Source organism: Sylvia atricapilla, chromosome 4, assembly GCF_009819655.1.
Source record: "Sylvia atricapilla isolate bSylAtr1 chromosome 4, bSylAtr1.pri, whole genome shotgun sequence".
Classification (NCBI taxonomy): Eukaryota; Metazoa; Chordata; class Aves; order Passeriformes; family Sylviidae; genus Sylvia; species Sylvia atricapilla.
Window position 1 is genome coordinate 45,446,421 of NC_089143.1, and position 13,062 is coordinate 45,459,482.

A 13,062-nucleotide genomic window follows, 5' to 3' on the forward strand; every position below is an offset into this window, starting at 1 on the left:
CAATTGCCTTGAAGTTCGTTTTTAGGTGAATAGCTTCCCTGCTGTCCATGGCAGAACTAGAGACATGTTTGTGGTGGGTTTTTTTCCCCAAATCTGCTCTTTCTCTTGCTGTTTTAATTCTTGTCTCCTGCATCCTTTGTCATGGAATTTTCATTCAAAGGTTTCTATGCCTTTTTTCAAGCATTAGCCAGTAAACCCTGGAAATGCTCTGACAATTCAGGCAAGAATTGCCCCTATTTTACACAACCATGCATGGTGACAGGAAATGTAATTGAAGTTTGACTAAGAGCTTAGTAACTTCCAGCACAGATCCTGAGACTTGTGACTCCTATTTACCACTTCTAATTAAAAAAACAACCACCAAACCCTGTCTTTTTTGAGCAGTGCTGGTCCCTACAAAGTGTGTGCATTCCTGGGGGTCCTCCAAGCCCCACTCCAGGAGCTGGGGGTCTCCTGTTGGTTCCCTGACATAACCTTTAGCCCCAGGCAAGGTCCCTTGCCTCAGCATGAACTTGCAGGGTATGTTTCCTTCCCTGGCAAGGGCTGAACTCCAGTGAAATGCACCTGGGCCAGCTGGAGCTAAGCAAACCTCTTTCTAGGGGTCACCCTGCTCTGCACTCCATGGGTGTGACTCAGCTCCTGCCTGGGAGCTGAGGGCACCAACTGACCTCAGTTGGAAATGGACACCTCTGCAGCCAGCTCTCCTCAGGCAAAGTGCCCTGCTTTGTCCTTGGGTCTCTCGAACCTGATGATCTTCTCTCATCTTTTATCGTTTCTGTGGTCTGTTACTCTGTCTCTCAGCGCTGTTATTACAGTGATGTGGCACTAAAGAGATGACCAAAATTCAGATCACTGGTTTAGAAGGACCGCAGAGGAAAGGAAATGTTTTCTTTTCAAAGTAATCTGGTTTTGACCTCCTATATCTACTAGTGAATGAAAGCAATGGGGGGAAAAATTTTTGGTCAGTCTCAATACTTGATTTCAACTCTGAGCCTGTAATTTGGTGGCAGTTCTGAAATGTCATAAAGAAAGAAGATTTTTAAACTACAACTGTCTTTCAACTCCCCTAGAAATTTTTTTGCCTGATTTTGATACTATAGAGCCTAAAATGGCCTTGGATACCTTGAATAATTTTCCTCTAAAGGAAAAAAAAATGCAACATATCATAAAAGGGGGACAGAGTCACAAAAGCCTTTGATTGACCAAAGCCATCTCCTCCTGAAGATGGGCAGCAAGAAAGAAATTATGTGTCCAGCTTTACAGGTGACATCAGTCCTTGGAGGGCTGAGCACTGCACTGTTTCCCTTCTGGTTGAGGCCAGTATGGAAGCAGAAGAGCAGGCTGGAGAGGTAAGGGACCACTGAGGGAGCTGACTGGAATGAGATGAGGAACCTACAGTCAGATTCACAATGGAGTAACTACTTGTTACTAAGGTGGGAAATCAGCACAGGCCTCCTCTCCACTGCAGCCCACCTTCATGGTAGGTGACAGGTGACAACACCCTCCACCTTAGTTTCTGCAACAGGAACCAAAGCCCAGTCTCACAACTGAGGAGGAGACATAGAGAAAGGCTAGTGTCCCCACTGAATGCCTTTCAAAAGGTCCTGAAAGAGGACCAGTGGAAATTCTCCTTGCTGCTGTATGAGCAGAGACTGAGAGCTGGCAACTTCAGCCAGGAGGAGAAAAAGCCTGGGGGTTTGTCTAGATTTTTTTTTAAACTGAAACCTTTGGATTTACAGAAAAATCCATGTGGAAATGTCGTTGCCCTTCCCATTGCATCTTGCTTTCTCCAGTAAGTACCACGCTGTTGTGCCCTGCAAACCTTCTGTAGTTCATTAGATATACAAGTATCTATACAAATGTGACGCAGATGTACCTTTACAGTGTTACATGGTGTGTCAGAGGAAGAGCCATTTTCAAATGGTGATGCAAAGTGCCAAGGATAGAAGTCTAGTCCTTGTAACAGTATTTGTGGTCGAAGAGTTGTTTTCCGCCCGCTTTTCCTTCCAGAGGTCTCTGGCATCCTGAGCCAGGATTCCCTCGTGCGTCAGGCAGGAGGGAGCTGCGCAAGCCCGCAGGCATCACTAGATGGTGCCAGCAGCCCGCCAGCTCCAGCGCTGCTCTTCCAGCCTGAAGGAACGCCAGCTTCGAGTTCTGGCTGTGCGCTGGACACCTCGGCTGAGGACGACAAGCCCGGTTTATTTTTCCGAAGCTGAAAACAAGAATCAACTGCATTTTTCCAAGAGGTTCCTAGTTAGTGAATCACTTCTAGGCAAAAAACAGTGCCAGAAGTATGATCGCGTTTTCAAGCAGCTGTAAAATTTTACGCGTGAAGAAAACGAGCAGCTCTTAGAAAAGGAATCCCAGTTGCAGCAGAACAGGTGTATGACATGTTTGTGTGATACTGAACCGATACTAACCTACTATGTCATCCCACTGTGAGAAGTCAGAACGTGCCGGAGAGCACTCATGGTGTTGGTTTCTGTGTGTCTCCAGATACTCTGAAAAAGAAATGCACCTGGAACCAGAAGCAAACACTTTCTTGGAACAGAATTCTTCCAAGAACATCCAGGAAAAAAGAGGCTATAAAAGCTGTGAGCCAAATGACAACTCGGTTGGCCCACTGGGTTTGCTTCCACCTGATGAGAGTTTGGTTGTCAAAAGTAAATCTTACTCAGGAAGATCCAAGTGGACAAGCAAGACTGGACAATATTTTTTCCCCCTCCTCCTAAGGGATATTTTAACCTTTCATCATTTCCCCATGACGTGAAGTAGGATTTGAAAATGTTGAAAAATGTTGAAATAACATAACTTTATTGCAATTTCTCCCACTGCGGACTTGAAATAATTACTGTAAAAATATAATTTGCATTTTTGGTGAAGTTGTTTTGTATTAGGGAACCCTCTGGTGGATAATTTCCAGCTGGTTCTTGAAGTTAGATTTTCTTTCATTTCTTCCCTTTTGGCCTTTGCTCTCTTCCTTGTGCCTAGTCATCAATGGGTTATAATGCTGCAGATCGTGAGCTTGCATTTGCATTGTAGTTTTTATAGCCTTCAAAACCACAATGTGTGTTTATTTCAGAAAGCAAACAGATAAAAGCCTTGGTCAATAAGTAATTTCTTTACTCCATTATATGCTTACCCCCACATTTGTAACAAAGGTAAAGGATTTGTAAGACAAAGGAATAAGTTTTCTAGGAGTCTGTTGGGGTTGGTCAAATGTTTTCATGGGAACACTTTCACACACACAATGTTCTTCAGTTACTCTAAACCCCCACAATTTTAGCCCAAACAGAATTTAGAATTCTAGTGAAAATCCAGTACTATTTTTTCATATTTGAAATTATCTTTTAGTTGAACATTTTTAGAAAAAAATGGTCTTAACAATTATTTTACAGATCAGTTGACTTCATCTTCCAGCTGCCCTTAAAACTGATAAGCTTATAAATCCATTGACTAAGTTTTTAACTAAGTACAGTTCAAAGTGAGAGGGGCAAACAGTGACCATGTTGAGGATTCTGGAGTAGCTCACTGAGCCAACCAGTCCCCAAAAATTGAAGGTTATCAAGTACCTGTATTACATGAACACTTGAACCATCTGAATTATGTGGCTTGATATTTCATATAGATTAAATTCCAACAGATTTCCCCCTTAATAGAGAATTTGCCAATAGAGATAATTCTAATACGAATTTCAACTGTATTTGTCCTACTCAGTCATAGTGGAAATAATTGAGTGGAGGAAAACAAGGAGAAAGGCAGATGAAGCTCTAGAAATGCTACTGCACACATTCCAGACTTTCTCTGTGGGGGTTAATTTCCCAGACTTTGGGATGGGATGACACTACTTTGGTCAGCTTAGGTTAGGTATCTTAGGTTAGAGATCTGTTCCTGGAAGGTTGGGCCAAAGGTCACTGAAAAGCAATTTCTGAACAACTGCTGGATTTAAAAAAAAAAAAAAAAAAAAAAAAAAGCCTTCCAAGAACAGGATGCCCCTGTCACCCTCTGCCCTGGATAAAATTTTATTTACATACATATGTGCCAGGCATGGCAAGGTCAGTGCCTTCACAAGTACAAAGTGTGTTCTATTCACAAGAACTTTCTCAGGGCAAAGAGCAAAATACCCCACCTCAAAGGTAAAGCTGGAGAGGGGTTGGATGTTCCAATTAGCAGCTGTACATGAGAAACAAAGCATTTTGGATTCCCATGCCCATACTCTCCTCCTCTGGAGATATGAAAGTACTCCTTGGAGATTAAAAAGGGAGGTGAAGCACCTGAGAAATCATTTCTGGGTCAGAAAGAGGATATGGTGCTGACACTCATCTTACCCTAAGGAACAAAACAAAGAGTGGTAATTTATTTCAAGTCTCAGCCCTTTTGAATGCAGACAGAAACTGCTCACATAGAAAAATCTGCTCCTTGATTGAGATGTTTCATTAACTGTATGAAATGGGACAAGGAAGAAACACTTGGGAAACCAGTGAATTCAAAGAGATTATTTGAAGGTTATGTGGTAAAACGCTTAGTTTCTTCAACTAATTAGGGCTGCTGGGGAATGTGCAGTTTCTAGGTCATATTAAGTGTAAGAAGCTTGCTTCTTTAGCAAATTGAAAAATAAAGCTTGGCTGAACTGTGTTTGCAATATAGTTTTTCCCCCTTGGTTATCTCTCTTCATTTATTCACAACGTATACTCAGCAACCAAATAAGGGAGAGGCGGCAACCAAAACCACACCAGTTTATTAACATCTACAGTTCATATTTATGTCCCATCTGCAAGATCCCCAAGTAATTCTGAACTGTAAAACTTCATATATGGTGCCTAAAATGTCCTTCTTCAGCTGCACCTGATGATGGTGGAGGTTGTTGCTGTATTTCCCATGCTCTGAAAACAAAACGTGCAGACTGCCCGATCCTGGGTTCTGTTTATCTTGAGAAGCTGATTGTCTTGGTAGAAATTATTACTCAATATTTCTAAATGGGAAGGTTTTGTTTATGTTTCTTTTCTTCTGCTGCAGTGATGCAGTTGATTGTTCCAGTCTCAGGACAGACTCTGTAATCACAGCTGATCTTGCCATGCCCATCTTACACAGCCATCCAGTGCCCCTGTGAGCAACAAATAATCTTCTTTTGATCTCCTGTCAAGGCTGGCTCAACCATTCACACCTCTCTGCTCCAGTGAGTTCCTCTTTACTTATGTATCAGCATCCTTTTCTGGTTTTTGCAGGCATAGGGAATAGCCTGCAGACAGAGAAAAGTCTGAGATGAAAACAGTGAGAAAATCCATTCCATTGTATAAGATGAGGAAACAGTATTTCAGTTGGTTTAGGGTTTTTTTAAGTCTATGAAAAATACCACCGTTCATACTTTTGCTCTTTAATTAGGAAATGAACAGGTTGGTTTCTTTTTTTTTCTGACAGTGGAGTCTTTAACATCAAGTGCTTCTGCTGTTTGGCTATTAAGTTTTTTTCTTTAAGAAATCCAAAGTAAAGCTACCATTTTCACCTTCTGTTTGTGTTTCATGCCGGATTTTAATAAGCAAATGAAAAGAAATTACTATTTCATAATGAAATGGAAATGTAAATTCAACTTGTAAGCAGGCTTTTTTGCTTTACCTAAAAAAACTTAAGCAAAGATTGTAAAAAGTGTTACTTCATATTGTGTAAAACAAAAGTCTTTGGGCTTTCAACCATGCTCCAGACTACTAATGTGGAATCAGAACTCTGTGAGCCACTGATTTTAGTCTCATTCATTAAATTATTGACACTATTTTTAATTCTGAGTATTTTTTTTAAATTGAGGCTTTCTACTTCTTCGAAATACACAATGCTCATTTTTCACAACATCTAATTTTGCAGAAGCAGTACCCCTACCTCAAATATGTCAGCAGTGAAGGATCTATTTACTGTCTATTTCTATAGTTTCTGCAGTGCTGGCTCCTGTGGCCTGGTGGAAGGAGAGAAAGTCTCCTTAGGTACAGCCTGGAATATGATACAGGTTTCCACACTGTCTTCACACACTCTTCCAGAATCCAATCCTTCTTTTTCTCTGTGCTGTGTCTTGTGTCATCTGTGCAAGACAAGGCCTGTACTTACAAGGGCTGCCCACATTCAGGACCCCTGAGAACCAAGTCACTGGTCAGTGCCACAAAGATCTGGCTAAGATTTAGTCTGGTTTTCTCTCCGAGAAAAAACTACACATTGGCAGAAAGAAAGGGACAGCCCCCACTATTCTCCAGCTTTTTTCTTATGTGCCACAATGCATGAAAGACAGTTATTCCTTTCAGACCTTTTCCTTTTTCTAATAAAAAGCCTCATTTCCAAGAAGACTGGAGTGCAAATTACCTTCTCTGTTCGATTACAAAATCTGATCACTGCCTTTTCTTTTTTCACCACTAATAAAAGCTATTGAAGTAAAGCACCCATCTTTCGTTATGGAAAAAAACAGGCAGTAAGTCACCTTGAGATTAAAATATATACTGCTACACACTTTTCTTGGGACTATAGAGCAGTAATTGCTTAAGACAATGGCAACAGAGACTAGAGGGAACATATTCTTGTGGAACATTTCCAGGGACAATGGAGGAAATCCTCCACTGATTTAAAGTTCCACAAAGCTCCTTCTCTGGCTGATGTAAATTATCATGTCTTCATTGAGATCAGTGTCCCGTCTCCTCCAGCTCTCATAACTTGGGGTATTTCCCTAAATATGAACCATGATCCAGTCAGTTTAGATGAGCATGACAAGGCAGATCCATTAGATCAGTAACTGATATTCCAGGCTGCCTGCTGGGCTGCCTGCTGCCTGATATCCCTTAGGACAACACAGGAATTTGGCACAGCCTTTGCTACCCACTTAACATGTTGCAGAATAGCCAAGCAAAGATGGACCACATCTTCAGGTTGTCTTGCTACCTGTGATGGCTGAAGTGGCAAATATGAGCTAATTACACTTACACTGTCTGGAAAAACAAATAGAGAGGGGAATGAGGGGGAGTTTAAGAGCAGCAGGGACTTGAATTAACAAAGCTTTTCTAGTCTTCATAGTTTTGCTGCAGTTCTGTTGTGATCAAAGGACTAGTGAAGCAAAAGCTGGTCCCAGTGCCGTGCTACTAAAGTTTGAAGAAAAAACCCTAAGACCTTGCCCCTACAGGTACAAACTAGAGATTTATGATAATACAAAGCAGAAGCCAAGAATAGGTTAGGGGTAAAGTGTTACAATGAGATAATATCTGAAAACTCAATAGAGCATCCTCCAAAGGTCAGGTTGTCTTATATTTTAAGTATCTATGGAAACACTTCAGGGGCAGGAAAGCTCAAAGTAAAGGTGGAATGTGTAACCCCTACCTTTAAAACGTTCTATAGGCACCTTATAAAAGCAGACAGAAAATACACACTGCTACTTCTCATGTCATATATGAAGGGAATTTTTTGCTGGTTTTTGATCTGTATTCACGCTTTTTTTGCAGGTGTCTTTAAATATGAGATGCTGCTCTGTTTCAGCAATATGCTATCTTCATTGTATTTTTATGTGCAGAGAACTGTTGGTTTCCAGACCTTATGGAGAAATGCCAGTTACTTGGAAACTTCTAGCAGTGTTAGGATGGACAAACCTTCACAGAGTTCAGTTTGAAGTCTGAGATCAGCCCTATAGACTCAAGTCCAGCCCTCAAACCTTACCATGCATCGTCACATAATGAATGCTAGGAGAGCGCTAACAAATTTACTTTTTGTTCTTCACAATAAATTCAGGCTTCCCGGGGAAGACTCCCAGCACCAAGCCTGACAAAGTTCCAAAAGTGTTTGGACAATGGTCTCAGAGACATGGTGTGATTCTTGGGGTTCCTGTGCAAGGCCAGAAGTTAGATTCAGTGATCCTTTTGCATCCCTTGCAATTCAGCATATTCCACTATTCATGACAAGCTTTCCATAGCAGACTTAAAAACTGAAGAGATCAAGCATGAGATTTAATGCAGCAATCCATATTGAATTTCTGTGCAGAAACACATGTAGTCAGAGTGAAACCATGAAAATATTTATGAATATTTAGGGTTACATTTTTTGTTTCCTTGGGCTCTGGGGGCAACAGTGGGACATGTGGAGAGACAGAAGAGAATTTTTTTCCATGATTGAGGAGGCAGCACTAGAAGAGATAATTCTGATGGAGTCTGTGCTTCAGCTTCTTTTAATATCTGCCCAGCATGATAGTAGACACCAGTGTCCTGGTTCTGAACACTGCCCAGACCACCTGAGCAAGTTCTGAACACTGCCCTGACCAAATGGACAAGATTAATTTGCAGGCCTTCGGTTTTATTTTTCTGGTTTTAGGCTTTTGTGTAGAGTGAGCGGGAGCTTAGGCCAGTCTGAGCTGCCACACAGTGCTCCCATGGTGTGGGCCCTCATTCTGAGAGGGCCAGCTTCTCACCCAGCATCTTCTAAAGGTCACACTCCATTGGCATTAGCCCTTAAAGGAGGGTTGGTGACACTACCTGATCTGTCTTGTGTGTCCACCCTTTGGAAGGCTGTCTGATACAAAGGGCCTTTTCTTAGGGGAGTTTTAGTTGTCAGGATCAGTAATGACTAGCACAGGTGGAAATAGTAGTGCAGATCATCCTGATCCTATGAAGGGGTCTATTCTAAACTGAGGGTATGGCTCAGTTTCTGCTGCTCTTGGGAATGAAAACATCAGCCTCTCTTTGCCCTTTGTCTTGTTTTTGCCAGTTCAGCTTTCCTTTTCAGGTGTGTGTTCCCAGCCCAGGCAAGAGAGGGCTGTTTTCATTCAGTGTGCAAAGCAGAAATGCCTACAGTGAAAAATACTGGTTCTGGAGAAGAAAACACACTCTCCTCTACATCTCCTTTTCATTCTCAACCCTTCAAACTGTGAGTTGGAGTCAATAATGTTTGCAATGCATTTTCTCTTTTTTTCTTCCAACAAAAGTTTCTGTTTTCTAATCTATATCACAAAACAGTTTATTTTGTACTGAAGCTAGAACAATTTAATTTGTTACTGAGTCTTTCTTGCTCCCTACATCTATTGGTATATAGAGGGGTATACCCCATTCTGCCTTCATTCTGGCTATGAAGGTGAAATTGAAGTAAGGGGTAGTCTGCCTCTCTTCCTCTTTTGCTGGGAGAATACATTCGTTCCTAAACAAGCAAACTTTGTGGTTGCTTAAAAGCGTACCCGAGCTTTTTGAAGATCGTTTGCTACACCAGTGATTTGAGGAGCAAGTGGACCAGAGCTGATGTCAGCACGTCAGAGAGGCTGCCCCATTTTCATAGTGAAAATTCTATTTGAAGTTCTGTGTTTAATGGTGTGAGACTCCATAGAACCCTGAACTGAATGCTGTTATTCCAGATGTGCATTGTCTCTATAGGAATGCAATTTCACAGTCATCAAACATTTTAAGTTCATCAAGTGCTAATTATAGCAGAGAGCATGACAGCTGAATCTTCAAAGCCCTGTGGACAGAAAAGCCTATTGATCATACAATTGATTTTTATTACTTGATATTGAGTGGCAGGGCTGCCTGCTGTTGTATAACCTCATGGTTTTTTCTATTCTTTTCTTTTTGTCTTTTTTCCTTTTTTTTTTTTATTCTTCTACTAGACTAATGAAATAGTCTAGCTTGCCTTGATGCAGGGCATTGTTCCTTGTTTGAGTGGCATATCACCTGGGGTATTGTACTGCATTACTGTAGCTCTCCAAAATTCCTGTCTGTGTTACATTCACTTTTAAAGAATATGCTGCTTTTTCTAAACTGTTCCCTCGGAGCTGTATGTCCAGTGATGACATCTCTGAGACTGAAATGAGCCAGTCTCTAGCTTCTGGTGTGCTGATGTCACTCACATCAGCTCCATCAGCTTGGTGGGTTTCTGGTGTGGGAGGGGAAGGAGGATTTGGCAGTGTGCTGAGACACAGTCACTCACTGCTGTTTTGGTGTCGCTCATGGGATTTACTGCATGTGATCTGAGTATTGACTCTCCAGGAGCATCGATCAATCACAGTATCAAGCTACTTTTGCAATAGAATATAAGCTGAGAAATGGTGTTTGCTCTACTGACTGCCACAGAGCTGTCAGCTTTCTGCCAAGCTCCTGGGGGATAGGCAAAAGTGAACAAGGGGTCCTGCCACCCTTGTAAGCTGCTTCCTCTTGTGACTTGCTATGGCTCATCTCTCCTCTTTTACATTCTTTTCCCCATCCTATCTCTGTTAGCTGCTGCTTACAGTGGAAAGATAAGCACAGATACCTGCAAACCTGCCAGTTGAGGAGTTGCATGCTCACCATGAGTTTTGTTGTTAATGAGCCACGCAGAGCAGGCAACAGGCAGCGCCAGAGGGTTCATCAGGGGCTGGTGCCAGATACCTGTTGAAATAATTGGGAAGATTTCCACTGAATTCAGTAAGCTCTGGTTCAGTTCCTAATTGCACCCTCCTGTGTTTCTCAGGGATTTGAATCCAGGAAGCTGTATATGCTGTGCTTCTGTACCCACAGCTCCCTAATGTCCTTTCTTTGCCAGGGCTCTGGAGAAACAGGCTGGATGCCAGCAGCACTTTGGTCTTCTGGGTACATTAGTCATGCACCTCAGGGCCTCAGTTTCCCCACAGGCAAAGATACAGATAATGACAGTTGCTTCTTGAGAAAAAAAAATATGCCTGAGGACTTCCCATTTGTTGTATAGAGGAGCTGGTATCTTCCATGTCAGTCTGAGTGACTGGAGAGTGAGAAAAAGGAGGTGAGCAAGATCTAAATGGATATGTCTGCTTTCAGGGCAGCTACACTGATGAACGTCAGAGAGCCCACCTGGTGTGGCAGCGAGGCTCAGACCTCTGTTGGGTCAGAAGCCATTTAGTTTAGCTAAATTGTCTCTTTGGTGTGAACAGCCTGTGTTTAGGATGAGATCTGTGAAAGCTGTCAGGATTGACCAAGTTATGGCCACATTGAAATCAACTGCATTAGGGAGAAATGTAGACTACTGCAGACCTTTATGGTAAAGAGCATCCTGAATGCACAATCACTCTTTGGTTTAAAGGATGTTTCTGCTAGCTCCTTCTGTCAGTTGTTTTCTTTAAGAATTCAGGAGAAAGAAAAAAAAAAAAAAAAAAAAAAGAAGAAAGGGCATTTAGGATGCAGGGAGACAAAGCCCTGTTAAGTTTCATTTACAGAGATGAATTGGGAACAGGTGCTTCACATAACTGAGGGCCACCATTCTGTGAGAGAGCCCTTGAGAGTCAAGAGAAAGGAATTGCAAAAAGCAACAGTATATTCAGAAAGATAACTATAATCAAGCCCTTTCTATATCTATTAAGGAGAAAAGACAACAACCAGAAATGCAATGGAGACATTAAAACTGACTTTGTAAAAAGCCATTTTTAATATATTTCTTTGTTTCTTTGAAATAATTTCAAACCCGAAGGCAGGAATAATTGAAGCATTTATAGAATATATCAATAATACCTCATTATCCGGCTTTGCTTCAATCCACTGATTTCAATTTTCTTTTGAACAAGCTGCATTTATCAGAGGACTTAGCATATGAATGGGGAGGGGGGAGAAATGTAAAATGCATGCTCTAGATTTACATGTCTTAGGATGCCAAATAGCCATCAAAACTAATTGTTTCTAAAATGCTTTATAAACCTTATCTTATGTGTTGACCCTAATCAGTGCAATTAATTTCATAATGGATTCTTTCTACACACACCCAATCTTATTATTATCCTTAGTCTAAATTAATAACATCATGATAATAATTAGTAGATATGAAATTGTCTCTTCACTGCTTCTCATAGCATGTGGGTTTGATAGAAAAGAGCAACAAGGATGACAATTAGAGTAAAACGTCAGCTGTATTGATTGTTGAGCACCTTAACCCTAGCATCTGCAAAATAGGCTTTATTTAAATCTGAATATCTTTTTATATTCTCCCTCTATTCCTCCTATTTTATTTTGACGTTTTCCTTCCTGCAAGAGGCAACATCTCCTGCTCAAAGCTCTCAACAAAAGCATTTAAGTTGAATTTTAGGGCTTGATTTGAAGTGTGCTGATGTCAGATTTTAAAGCAAATGAGCAATAGGGAAATTTAGGGCTGCCAGCACCTGGAGAACCATCGATATCCTTCTTGAGGTTTCTTCCAGAAACCTCAGGGAAGGTGGACAGCTTTCTATTTTGGACTGTGATTTTATGGCCTTGATTTGAATAGGGTGTTGCTTTCATAGTGCCAGGTCCAATCCTTGCTTTGCCTCACTACTTAACCGTGGGATGGGAGTGTGAGAGGAGAGTGGAATTGCCCGTGTTTAGAGAAGCATAAGACAGACAAGGATGGAACACATCCTTAACCCTTAACCTTAATTGCCTTTACTGAATACATTAGTGTGTTTCAATCAGTTTTTGAAATAACTCTCCTCTATTCTCTGAAAGCAAAAATCTCTTTCTATGGGCATGGCCATAAGGTGATGGTCCCTGTCAGTCCACAGCCCTACCTTTAGACCCAGTCCTGTTATAGCCTTAGAATTTCCACCCTCCTTTATTCAAAGTCACTTTTCCAGCTTCTGCACAAGCAGAACACAAGAAAACATGGCACACCTGCATTGACAAATTATTGCCTGAAGCCAACGACTTGAATAGGGACTGAAACAAGACAAGGCAAAAGAAGAATTGCTTCATAATGTTTTATTCATGCACCTGACTGATGATGTATGGGCTACAGCTTTATGATGACTGGAAAAAAAAGAAATTTGTTGTGTCTTTTGGGGTTTTCCTCTTTTGTTTGTTTCAGTTTTCTTTTTAAATTTATTTTTAAAGTGGTAATGATGGAGATGGTGGCATATTAAGCACAAAAGAAGAGCGTTCTCTGAAACAGAAGATATTAAGTCACTTGAGTTCTTTAGTGCAAGAAGAACTCAAACCTTAGCTTCTCATTTTGGAAACTGAAGTTAGAAAAGCACATTCCCTTGATGCCATTTCAAACAGAGATAGCTAACATTACCCCTGCAAAGGGAGGTATTTTGATGTTTTGCAAAGAAAGCCTGTGACAGAATCACATAGCTGACGGTTGAGATGA